Raw genomic sequence first — 11,538 nt, forward strand, 5'->3', positions numbered from 1 at the left:
GGATCTTGGATTAACTCTGTACGATTTTTTTTTCAAAAAATTATAGCCTTGGACATTTGACCTCTTGGGATAAACAAATTATAATATCTAATCAACAAGTTCACAAATCGGGCACTACAAATTTATTTTATGTTTAGTATTGAAAGATCTTCATTTTAAAGCCTTAAAAAATATATAAAAAATATTTTTACAATAAATAACGCAATTGCAAAAAACGGCCATTTTGGACGTTTCGCAGGCTGTTTTGCAATAACGTATAAACAAAATTAAACTTGCAATAGCTCAAATTGTAGGTTTTTTAATTTACTATAATTTTCTATTTAAAACTTTTTCTCTAAAATGAATATCCTAATTTGCAAAATTAAAAATCTTTAAAAATTGCAAATTTAACAAATGAAAATCGTCATAAATAAAAAACCGCACAAAATTTTTGGTTACATTTTAGTATAAGTTATTCCTGGCATCGTCCTTTACAACACCTGATAGGTTTCAAAAATTCCTGAATTATATCCTGAAATCGACCTATTTTTCACCCACAGCTTGGACTATAAAGCTTAGGAAGATTTTCAATAGGGCTTTTCATTCACAGTCATTTGTTTCGAGCTTTTGTCATATGTCTTATAATCCGTCTATATTAATATTGTACACAGATTATACAACATGTGGCAGGAGCTCGAAACAAATGACAATCGATGAAAAGCCCTATATGTGGCTCATCAAACTTAAGATTTTGTAGTCTTCGTCCTTTTTGTGGCACACTTTCTTCTGTAATGGCCGTAAGCGTAATGTTATACATAGGTAAGCAAATAATTTGGAAATTTTGGTGTCTGGTAAATTAACAGGTTTTGTTCTCTTCTAGTAACTCTGAGGTGAACTGTATAATTTTATTTTTCTAACTTTTAGGGGTGAAAAGTGTAAAAATAAAATCGAGATTGAATCCCAATGTTGAGACAGCCGCCATCTTGAATTTAAAGGAGAATAGTTTTCTTCCAATATCTGTCATTTTCAACTTTCCAAAAAAAATCCGAAATTTTTTTTTGTTGGGAATTAGCTACAAATTTACTTTGCGATTAAGGTTAGGTACCTATTTGACGTTTCGATTACCACTTTGGATATCGTTCTCAAAATACAAAACATTTGAGAATGATGTACATATTACGCAAAATTAATACCTATATACTTATTTATACACAGTAAGTACATATGTACGAGTATAAATAAATAGGTATATAATAAGTAGGTATTCTTTTTCTCATGAGCATCTTTCAATGCGTCCACAGTTTTTCGATTTCTCTCTAACGCATTAAATTGTATGTGACAGAAAAAAGGCACGTCGGTGATTACAGATATTTATAACATTTATTCTAGTTGTCGATAGATGGCGCTATAATCGAAAAAAAATTATTTACGAATTATATAATATAATATTGTAACAAAATAATTATTGACCTACCCTCGTATACCAGCTCCCGTCTTAGCACAGACAGAACACTATCGATGTTTCGAGATACGCCGATGCAGCGCCGATGACGTGCAAGCGGTCACATGGACATAGCTGGAGATATATAGATATTTCTGGAATATCTGTATCGCATATATAAATAGGACATATTTGTAAATAGAGTTAGTCTTAAGCTAAAGTTTGTAAAGTAAACTTGTATAAATAAAAAATAAAGTCGTATATAAATTACGAACCGCTAGTTTTATTGTAATTAGAAGTAATTACAGTAAATAACCGCTACAGTGGTGTTAACGGTGTGGAGTGTAAATAAATGAAAAGTAAAAAAAAGACTTTTGAACTTTATTCGTCGGGAATAATCGGAGTGCGTTAATTGTTCGGTATTCGGAAAGACTTTTGAACTTTATTCGTCGGGAATAATTGAAGTGCGTTGATTGTTCGGTATTCGGAAAGACTTAGACATTTTGAAAAGTACGTGTGTGCCGACCAAAGATGTTGCTACAAGAACTGACCATAAAACAGCTCCGTGAACAATTAGAAGAGTACGAATTAGACAGCAGTGGGTGCAAGATAGTCCTACAAGCACGACTCAAGGATGTCCTCACGAAGAACGGAGATGACCCAGAGACGTTCCACTTCCAGTCAGCAGAACAAGTAATCTTATCGAAATTAAAAACTGTTTCTGAAACGATCAATGAAACTTCTAGAAAAAGCGACGATAAATTCGAAAATGTTGCTAAAAGATTCGACGAGACTTCTCAAAGATTCGATGAGACTTCTCAAATAATTAAAGACGTATGTAGTCAAAACAATGAGAAATTCGAAAGTGTTTCGCAAAAGATTGACGAAACTTTTAAAGAGGTCTGTAGACAAAACAACGAAAAACTTGAAGAAGTTTGTAGACAGAACGACGAGAAATTTGAAGAAGTTTCTAGAACATTCGATAAGATGCAGAAAAGTGTAGAGACCGTAGAAGAAAAGATCAAACAACTAGAGAGCATGATAACCGATACAAAAGTACTACCATCAGTTAATGCAGCAGCGTTAGATCCTGTGGTGAAAGATGAACTACCGAGAGACGAAACGTCGCATAATATGAGATTCAAATTACCACCATTTGATGGAAAGTCCTCTTGGTCCATATACCTTAAACAATTTGAAGCTATTGCGACCGCCAATCATTGGACCGAACAAGAAAAGGCTGTTTCCTTGACTGCTGCTTTACGAGGTGATGCTGCAGATATATTAAGGTCAATTCCCAAGGGTCAAGAAAATTGTTACCAGACCTTGTTCACTCGTCTAGAAAAACGCTATGGAGATGCCCATCTACAACAAGTATACAAAGCACAACTGCGAAGTAGAAGTCAACGAGCAAGTGAGAATCTGCAAGAATTTGAAGCAGATGTGGCTCGTGTGGTGCGGTTGGCTTATCCAGAGGTGCCAGACAGCGTTTTAGAAGAAATTGCAGTAGATACCTTCGTCAATGGGCTGAAAGATAATGAACTACAGAAAGCTTTACGACTAGCAAGACCGAAAGTTTTAGATGAAGCACTTGCTATTGCCTTGGAACACGAAGCAGCTAGCCAAGCTTCACGAAACAATCGAGTAATAACCGTGGAAAAAGGCGATAAGAGAAAAGATGAACGTTTGGTGGAAATGGTACGGAGGGTGATTCGTGACACGATGCCAAAGAGACGCATGAAGAGGGCTGGAAGAGTTGGTTCAAATACAGATGCTTCCTCGATACGGCCATGCAGTGAAAGTTGTAATCACCGGCTTAAAGTAGATGAACAGCTTTGCCCCGTGAGACGAACCACCGTCGTTAATGAGCAATGGCAGCCACAACAGTTACAAGAAGCCCAAGAAGACGATCCATGTATAAAAAGAGTATTGGATTGGATGCGTCGAGGTGAGAGACCTAGTTGGCAAAACATTAGTGCATGTAGTCCGGAAGTCAAGGCCTACTGGAGCCAATGGAATTGCCTGATACTAAAAGATGATCTTCTGTACAGAACCTTTGAGAACGATGATGGTACAGAATCTAAGCTTCAGTTGATTGTACCTAAAAGTAAAGTGTCAGAAGTATTGCGTCAGTTGCATGACGGTACATCAGGTGGACACTTTGGTATTACGAAGACTCTGCAATAGGTTCGAGAACGGTTCTATTGGGTGAACTGTAAAGATGATGTAAGAAGATGGTGCCGGAAATGTGAACTGTGTGCATCCGGTAATGGTCCAGTTGGTAAAAAGAGAGCACCCATGAGACAGTACAATGTTGGAAGTCCTATGGAAAGAGTAGCTATCGACATTGCAGGTCCATTTCCAGAAACCGATGCTGGAAATAAATACATCCTGGTAGCCATGGATTATTTTACAAAATGGACTGAGGCCTATGCATTACCAAATCAAGAAGCTGCTACCGTTGCAGAGGTACTTGTTAAAGAATTCTTTAGCCGATTTGGTGTTCCCTTGGAGATCCACTCCGACCAAGGGCGAAACTTTGAGTCAGCTCTTTTCCAAAACGTTTGTAAATTGATTGGTGCCAATAAGACCAGAACAACACCCCTGCATCCTCAATCAGATGGGATGGTCGAGAGGATGAACCGAACGATGGGTAAACACTTGTCCAAAGTTGTATCTGAACATCAGCGAGATTGGGACCAACACATTCATTTATTCCTGATGGCCTACCGCTCGGCCGTAAATGAAACTACAGGTCAAACACCAACCTGCCTGATGTTGGGTCGTGAAGTTCGGTTGCCCTGCGACCTAGAGTTTGGCTGCAGACCTTCCGAGGAATATGTTGCAGGCGAAGAATACGTAGACCGCCTGAAGTTACGAATGAACAACATTCATGAACTTGCCCGACAACACATCCAGATAGCCAGTGACAGAATGAAAGATCAATATGATTCTCGCTGCAAGAATGAAAGCTTCGAAGTAGGTGATCTTGTCTGGCTTTATAATCCACAACGTCGTCGAGGCCTGTGTCCTAAACTGCAAAGACAATGGGAAGGTCCGTATGAAGTTAAGAAGAAAATAAATGACGTAATATACAGAATTAAGAAGTTACCAAACGGTAAACCAAAAGTTATTCACATAAATCGTCTTGCACCATATGCTGGCTCAAATGAAACAGAGGAAGCCCGAGTCCTCCAACACGAGATGAAAGATGCACCACAGCCAAGTTTTAAGGAATTTATGTCAAATTACGCAGAAAGAAAGAGTGCTAGATTCGGCGTGACCACAGAAGTTCAGCAAGATCTGTTTGGTGTTCCAGAAAACGTCTCTCTAGCCCACTGTGTTGCACAAGACCTCGAGATGACTAAAGGAATCTCGTCCGTATTCAATAGAAAGTTCGGCCGCCTGGACGAGTTAAGGAATCAACAACCTAAAATTGGAAGAGTATTGCGATTGGAAGATGGTCCTCGATCTTTGCTGTATATAGTGACCAGGAAGTCTTATACGGACACGCCAAGCTACGAGAACATATGGCGTGCTCTAACTAATTTGAAGAAAATGGTCTGTAATTATGACATCAAAGATTTGGCTTTACCAAAAATTGGCCATGCAGTAGAAAATCTGGATTGGAAGATTGTGAGAAGCATGCTGGAAGTGATCTTCAGAGAAACTGGCGTACGGATTACTGTGTGTTGCATGAACCCGAAGATGTCATACCCTTCAAAGACAGTAGACTGTTACTTCTTTTCTAGGGGTGTATGCAGAGCTGGAGAATCCTGTAGATTCCGCCATCCTGGGCCATCTAGAGTTGCTGATCGGGACGCTCAGATCTTAAGAGGGGAGCAGTGTAACAAAATAATTATTGACCTACCCTCGTATACCAGCTCCCGTCTTAGCACAGACAGAACACTATCGATGTTTCGAGATACGCCGATGCAGCGCCGATGACGTGCAAGCGGTCACATGGACATAGCTGGAGATATATAGATATTTCTGGAATATCTGTATCGCATATATAAATAGGACATATTTGTAAATAGAGTTAGTCTTAAGCTAAAGTTTGTAAAGTAAACTTGTATAAATAAAAAATAAAGTCGTATATAAATTACGAACCGCTAGTTTTATTGTAATTAGAAGTAATTACAGTAAATAACCGCTACAATATCTACGTACATAATCTGGACAATTTATAAGACTATACAAATCAAAGAAAATACCATTTTATAAATGCAATAAACACAATTGATTTGTTTTTATGCCAAATTGCAAATAAAATGTGACAAATGTCAGATTTAACTAAAATGTCATAAATAGAATAAATCTTATAAATGTTTATTATCACGGACTTACCTTTTTTTCTATCATTTGTGACGCACTGAAAAATGCTCATGAAAAGGACCATAACTTCGTTATTTATACACAGTATATTTATTATAATATGTCAAACCCCATATTGTAAGATGATTATACTCCACTTTTTCTTGTTTTGAGTTAGGGACGCTATCTGTTGCGTTTTTTTTATTATCTGTTAGATAAAACTCTTTGTAAGAACCAAAAGCGGTCTTAACTGTATACAAATCCCATTGAAAAATTCATGTTGGGATCAAAAGTGGCAATCTCCATAGCTCAGTGCGTACCAAACACGGCAAACTCCGCTGCGGCCAATAAGAACCACGTAGCGCTCGCACGTGACCAACTCTGCATGTCGTGAACTCTGTCGAAACCTGTGAATATAGGTATACCCGAACTTCCGGATATTTTAGTTTAAGTGATATGTATATAAATTGCTCAACATCAAAACATATTTTTCTTTACTAAGTAACCGACACAATGATGTTTTATTAGTTTCAAAACTGGCAATATCCTTATAGATCATTTTCATATCCGTCAATGTCCAAGCATTGCAAACAAAAACGGCAATCTCCAAACTAAAATATAAAAAAAAAGAAAAATAAATAATTTCTTAAGCTCCTCTTTCTGGACATCCGATCACAAACCAAATTTTATATGATTCTTCATTAGTTTTATTGTTTTAATTTAATTTTGTTAGTTTCTACCTACAGTTTTTCGAGGTTTTCCAAAATTATGGAAATGGGAGATTGCCGACTTTGATTTTACACCCCTCATATATACCTGTACCATTCTATTTAAAAAGTTGTATGTTTGCTTTACCACATAGTTATTAATCACCAGTCAGGATAGCCAGACTAAAATAGAGATGGGCAGGACACAGAGCCAGAATGACAGATGGGCGATGGACAAAGAGATTATTGGAATGGAGACCAAGGGAAGACAAGAGAAGCGTTGGTCGACCACGTACAATATGGACGGACGATTTAAGAAGGCTAAATAACCACTGGATGAGAGCAGCGCAAGATAGATGAGGTTAGAAACACGAGGAAGAGGCCTATGTTCGGCAGTGGACTTTTGAGGTTGGATAATGATTGATCACCCTGTAGAATCCGACATATTATCCAGGCTGGAGAATGCCATTGCCCAGTGGCCCAGTACCACTTTAAGAAGGTAGTGCCAGAACTCGGGCAGTCGCCAAAATTTTTAGTGGCGGATTCGCGATATTGTCAAAAAAAAGGTATACTGACAACAAAAACTAAAAAAATATGCGCGGATACTTTTATCTTATGTATCTTAAGTTTATTGATCTGAGGTGCCAAGCAATTGTCCAACATTGATCAAAACAGTTCCGTAAATTAATTAATAATAAAAACCTCTTAACCTACTACCAGCATTTAATGCTGATAGTGATAGTGCTTGAAAACTATTATTACGATTTAGTCTCTATTTACCAATTTATAAAAATAATACTATTTCATTATTCACACACATGCACAAATTTTTGTAATGTCACTTTAAAAGTTTACGATATATGAAGTTCATTCTCCTATTTTTTCGTTGCAAAGTTTTCAATGACTTTATAATTAAAATTATCAGTACAATTTACAAAATGCTTTTCTGCAGATAGCATACCTAAAGCACTATGTTTTAACATCGAAAAACAGCGTTCTGCTTCAGATGTTGATATAGGAATGGTAACTAAAATACTTAAAAGTTTAATAGTTTCTTCAAATGTGCTCTTTAAACCTTCCCTCTACAATAAAACCGATAGCGAAACAGCCCCAGAGGTAGTACTTAATTCGTCTCACTAATACAGTACCTACTTCTAATTCAGTTTTAAACCGAGTTTTACTTTAAAATTAAAATTGTCTCCATGTTTCATTAACCTTTAACTACACGCGCTGGCGTATTTTGTACGCCAGATATAAGAATTCTACTGAAAATATATTTAAAAATTGAGTTTTTGACCTTGTTTATCTCTCTAACCTATCACTAGAATGTGCTTTACAATTTGGTTTTAGTTTAGTTTTAGTCGGCGTTCTGAGAAGATCGTAATTTACAGTTTATTATTTGTTGTTTCCGGTGGTGGACAATATACGCCATGATTATATTAATATAAGTCGTAATATGTATAAGTAAATATTTCAATTGTTTTTTAGTCATTATGGCACAAAATATATTTTTCTTTATAAGCAATACTTTTTCTCCTGTAAAAAATCACATTTAAAAAATTTTTTATTAATAATTTTATTTATCATGGAATCCAGTTATTCCATGATTCCAGTTATAAATCCCAATTGGCTTACTGAGAAGGAACTCCAAGTATTCACTGATGCCGAATAAGGTTTATAACAAACGACTAAGTGTATTTTTTCAAAAAAAAAAAACAATTCCGCTGTTTTTATATAAGTGTATTTTTTGTTGCGTATAAAGTAGGTACGCCACGCGTGTAGTTATGGTATAACTTGATGCGCGGGTAGTTAAAGGTTAAGAAATGATTCGAAAAACTGATGCTTATAAGCAGAAAACTTCTCCGACATAAATAAATTAGAAGCAACTAAATGTCCGGAGAAGGTAGACCTTTGAAAGATCTGGTACTTTGAATAATATGAACCTTTAAGTCGTTGTCTAATTCGGCGCTAAAATTGACCAGCTCCTTAAATATGCCTCTATTTTCTGAATTTTCTTTTTCGTCGTGACCTCTTAAAGCTAACTCGAAAGCTTCACAACACCTTATAACATTTGTAGTTTTTTTTCTAGCGAAAAACCACCAAAATATTTTTTTAAGATACTAATCTTCATTGTCAATTAATAAATTAAGCTTAAGAAATAATCAAAATATTATCAAAATACCCACGATCTTGATGCAGTAAAAGTTTAATTATAAATACAAAAACTTTTTAACAGAAAATATACATAATAAAAGCGACAAACCAGCACGTAAAGAAACTCAAAATAAATAGAACTGGCATCATACCCTCGTGCCTGGCACAGAGATTCTAATTTTAAGGTATACTAATAGTCCAATATAGCTCTTTCTCTATCACTTGCATAGAATGCTCGTAAAATCTTTCTCTCTTTAGTCGTGCCAGTACTGACTTCGGCACGAAGGAGATTCTCCTGTCGAATACTCTCCGCTGTCGGCAGGGATTGTATTACGCCCATAGTTGCCATATTTTATATAATTTATGAAGATCAAAAGAAATACACACAAACAAATTAACAGGAATTAAAAAGTTTTGAAGATAATAAATATGTTTCTGCATAGTTAGCAAGGTAGTGCCATGGCTCTATGGCACTACCTCAAGGGCTGCCACTGCCATTGCCTACTTTTTTTTAATATTAACTTATATAAAATTTGTTTAGCAGTAAATGGTTGACTTCAATTAGTGCGGTCGTAAATATTATTAAATTTATCTGACTTGGCCCATTGTTATGGCCGGTCCGGAGCGATATGCAAACGAGGTAGACAGAGTTGGTCTTTTGACAATTAACACTGACTAAAAGGTACTCCTATAATAAAGCAAAGAATCCACAAAATTTACAATAATTACGACGACAAAAATAAAAAAAAACGGATGTAAAATATATTGCTTTGCCTTATATACCAGAAATTAATGTTTTCAAATGAGTTTTAAAATAAATTAAATCTAGTTCAATTGCTAAGATTATAGAAAAACAAACATTCAAACATATTTAAATTTTACCTGAAACCGGGCCTTTTTGTATTATCGATTAACCCAGGATATTTATAGTCGGTACTATTTGAAGTCAACCATTTACTGCTAAACAAACTGTACCTATACCTATACCTAAACCGCAATGGAATCATTGACCAATGTCGTACTAAATACTCATACCTACTGTATAATTTGGAAGAGTTTTGGCTCTTATTTACACTATTTTGAAGGAAATTAAACTCTTTATCATTGCGATCGTTTTATGTATAGGATTATTGCGATAGGATTATCATTAAACCATATATTTTTACTTCTATCCGTTTTGAAATCAGATCAACAAGTTAATGGTCTGTAAGATATTATTTTATCATCGTGTTAAAGACACTGCATACACATAACCAGTGGTGTCATGGCAAAATTAGCAGTGCCGGAACGCACTGCTAATTTTTGTTTACAAAACCTAAATTCTCTATTTATTTTTTTTTCTTTTCTTAACCAGTGTGGGAACGGCGTTCCCACGCGTTCCCACACCATGACACCACTGCACATAACCCATTAATTGAATTATAACAGGGTCTTTTATGGACGAGATCAATTCTCATTTTCTAAGTAAAATTCACAAAGAAAGTTGAGCTTTTGCATTCCTGAGGCGGGCATTTTTTATGGCCCTCAGATTAGGGAGATCATCCTCATTCGACGGCATAAAATGGTTGACAAATATATTTAACAATATATATGACACAGGCATAATTCCCCAAAAATGACTAGAATCAACTTTTATAAATCTTCCAAAAAAACCCAATGCGAGAAAGTGCGAAGACTATAAAATTATAAGCCTTATGAGCCATTTACTTAAAACATTTCTAAAGGTCATTCACAAAAAAATATATACAAAGTGCGAGGAACAACTAACAAGAACACAATTCGGATTTCGTGATGCTCTGGGAACACGGGAAGCCCTTTTTGCTGTACAAGTGCTATTTCAGAGATGCAGCGATGTAAATTGTGATATATACGTATGCTTTATAGATTACCAGAAAGCATTTGACCGAGTGAAACATGACAAATTAATATCTCTAATGCAAGAAATTGGAATTGACAACAAAGATCTGAGAATTATCAGAAACATTTATTACAATCAAACGGCCAAAATCAAAATAGAAGACCAGTTGACTGATAAAATTGCAATAGAACGAGGAGTACGACAGGGCTGTATTTTATCTCCACTACTATTCAATATTTACTCTGAATGGGTATTTATTTAAGGAAGCTTTAGACAGTTGTGTGCGAAGGGAGTATTAATAAATGGTGAATGGTTGAATAACATTAGATATGCAGATGACACCATAGTTTTTGCCGATAATCTGAATGATTTACAGATATTAACAAATCGTATAACAGAAGTCAGCAACAGATAAGGACTAGCTCTAAACATAAAGAAGACCAAATTTATGACAATTAGTAAAAAACCAATACTAAACGCTCAACTTACAATCAACCAACAGAGTATCGAAAGAGTTGAGCAATATACATATCTGGGCATGAATTTAAATAGCCAATGGGACCACTCAACAGAAATTAAACAGCGAATAATAAAAGCCAACAGCATACGTTAGAATGAGACCCGTTTTCAACAGTCGAGACATATCATTAAAAACAAAATACCGTCGGTTGAAATGCTACATATTCACAGTTCTGCTTTACAGAATGGAAGCGTGGACACTAACTGTTGCATCTATGAATCGGGGCTCGAAGCTTTCGAAATGTGGTGTTATAGGCGCATCTTACGTATATCCTGGGTTGACCGAATTACTAATGTGGAAGTCCTGCGTAGAATGGGGAAAGAGTGTGAAATTCTCATAACCATCAAAACAAAAAAATTAGAATATCTAGGAAATGTAATGAGAAATCAAGAACATTATGGCCTTCTCCAACTGATTCTACAAGGGATGGTAAATGGTAAAAGGGGACCGGGAAGAAGACGAATTTCCTGGCTTCAAAATTTACTAAAGTGGCATATAAGTCGTATAACACGACTACCACTGAACTGTTCCGCGCTGCGTTAAACAAAGTTAATATAGCCAT

Source organism: Diabrotica virgifera, chromosome 3 (genome assembly GCF_917563875.1).
Source record: "Diabrotica virgifera virgifera chromosome 3, PGI_DIABVI_V3a".
NCBI lineage: Eukaryota > Metazoa > Arthropoda > Insecta > Coleoptera > Chrysomelidae > Diabrotica > Diabrotica virgifera.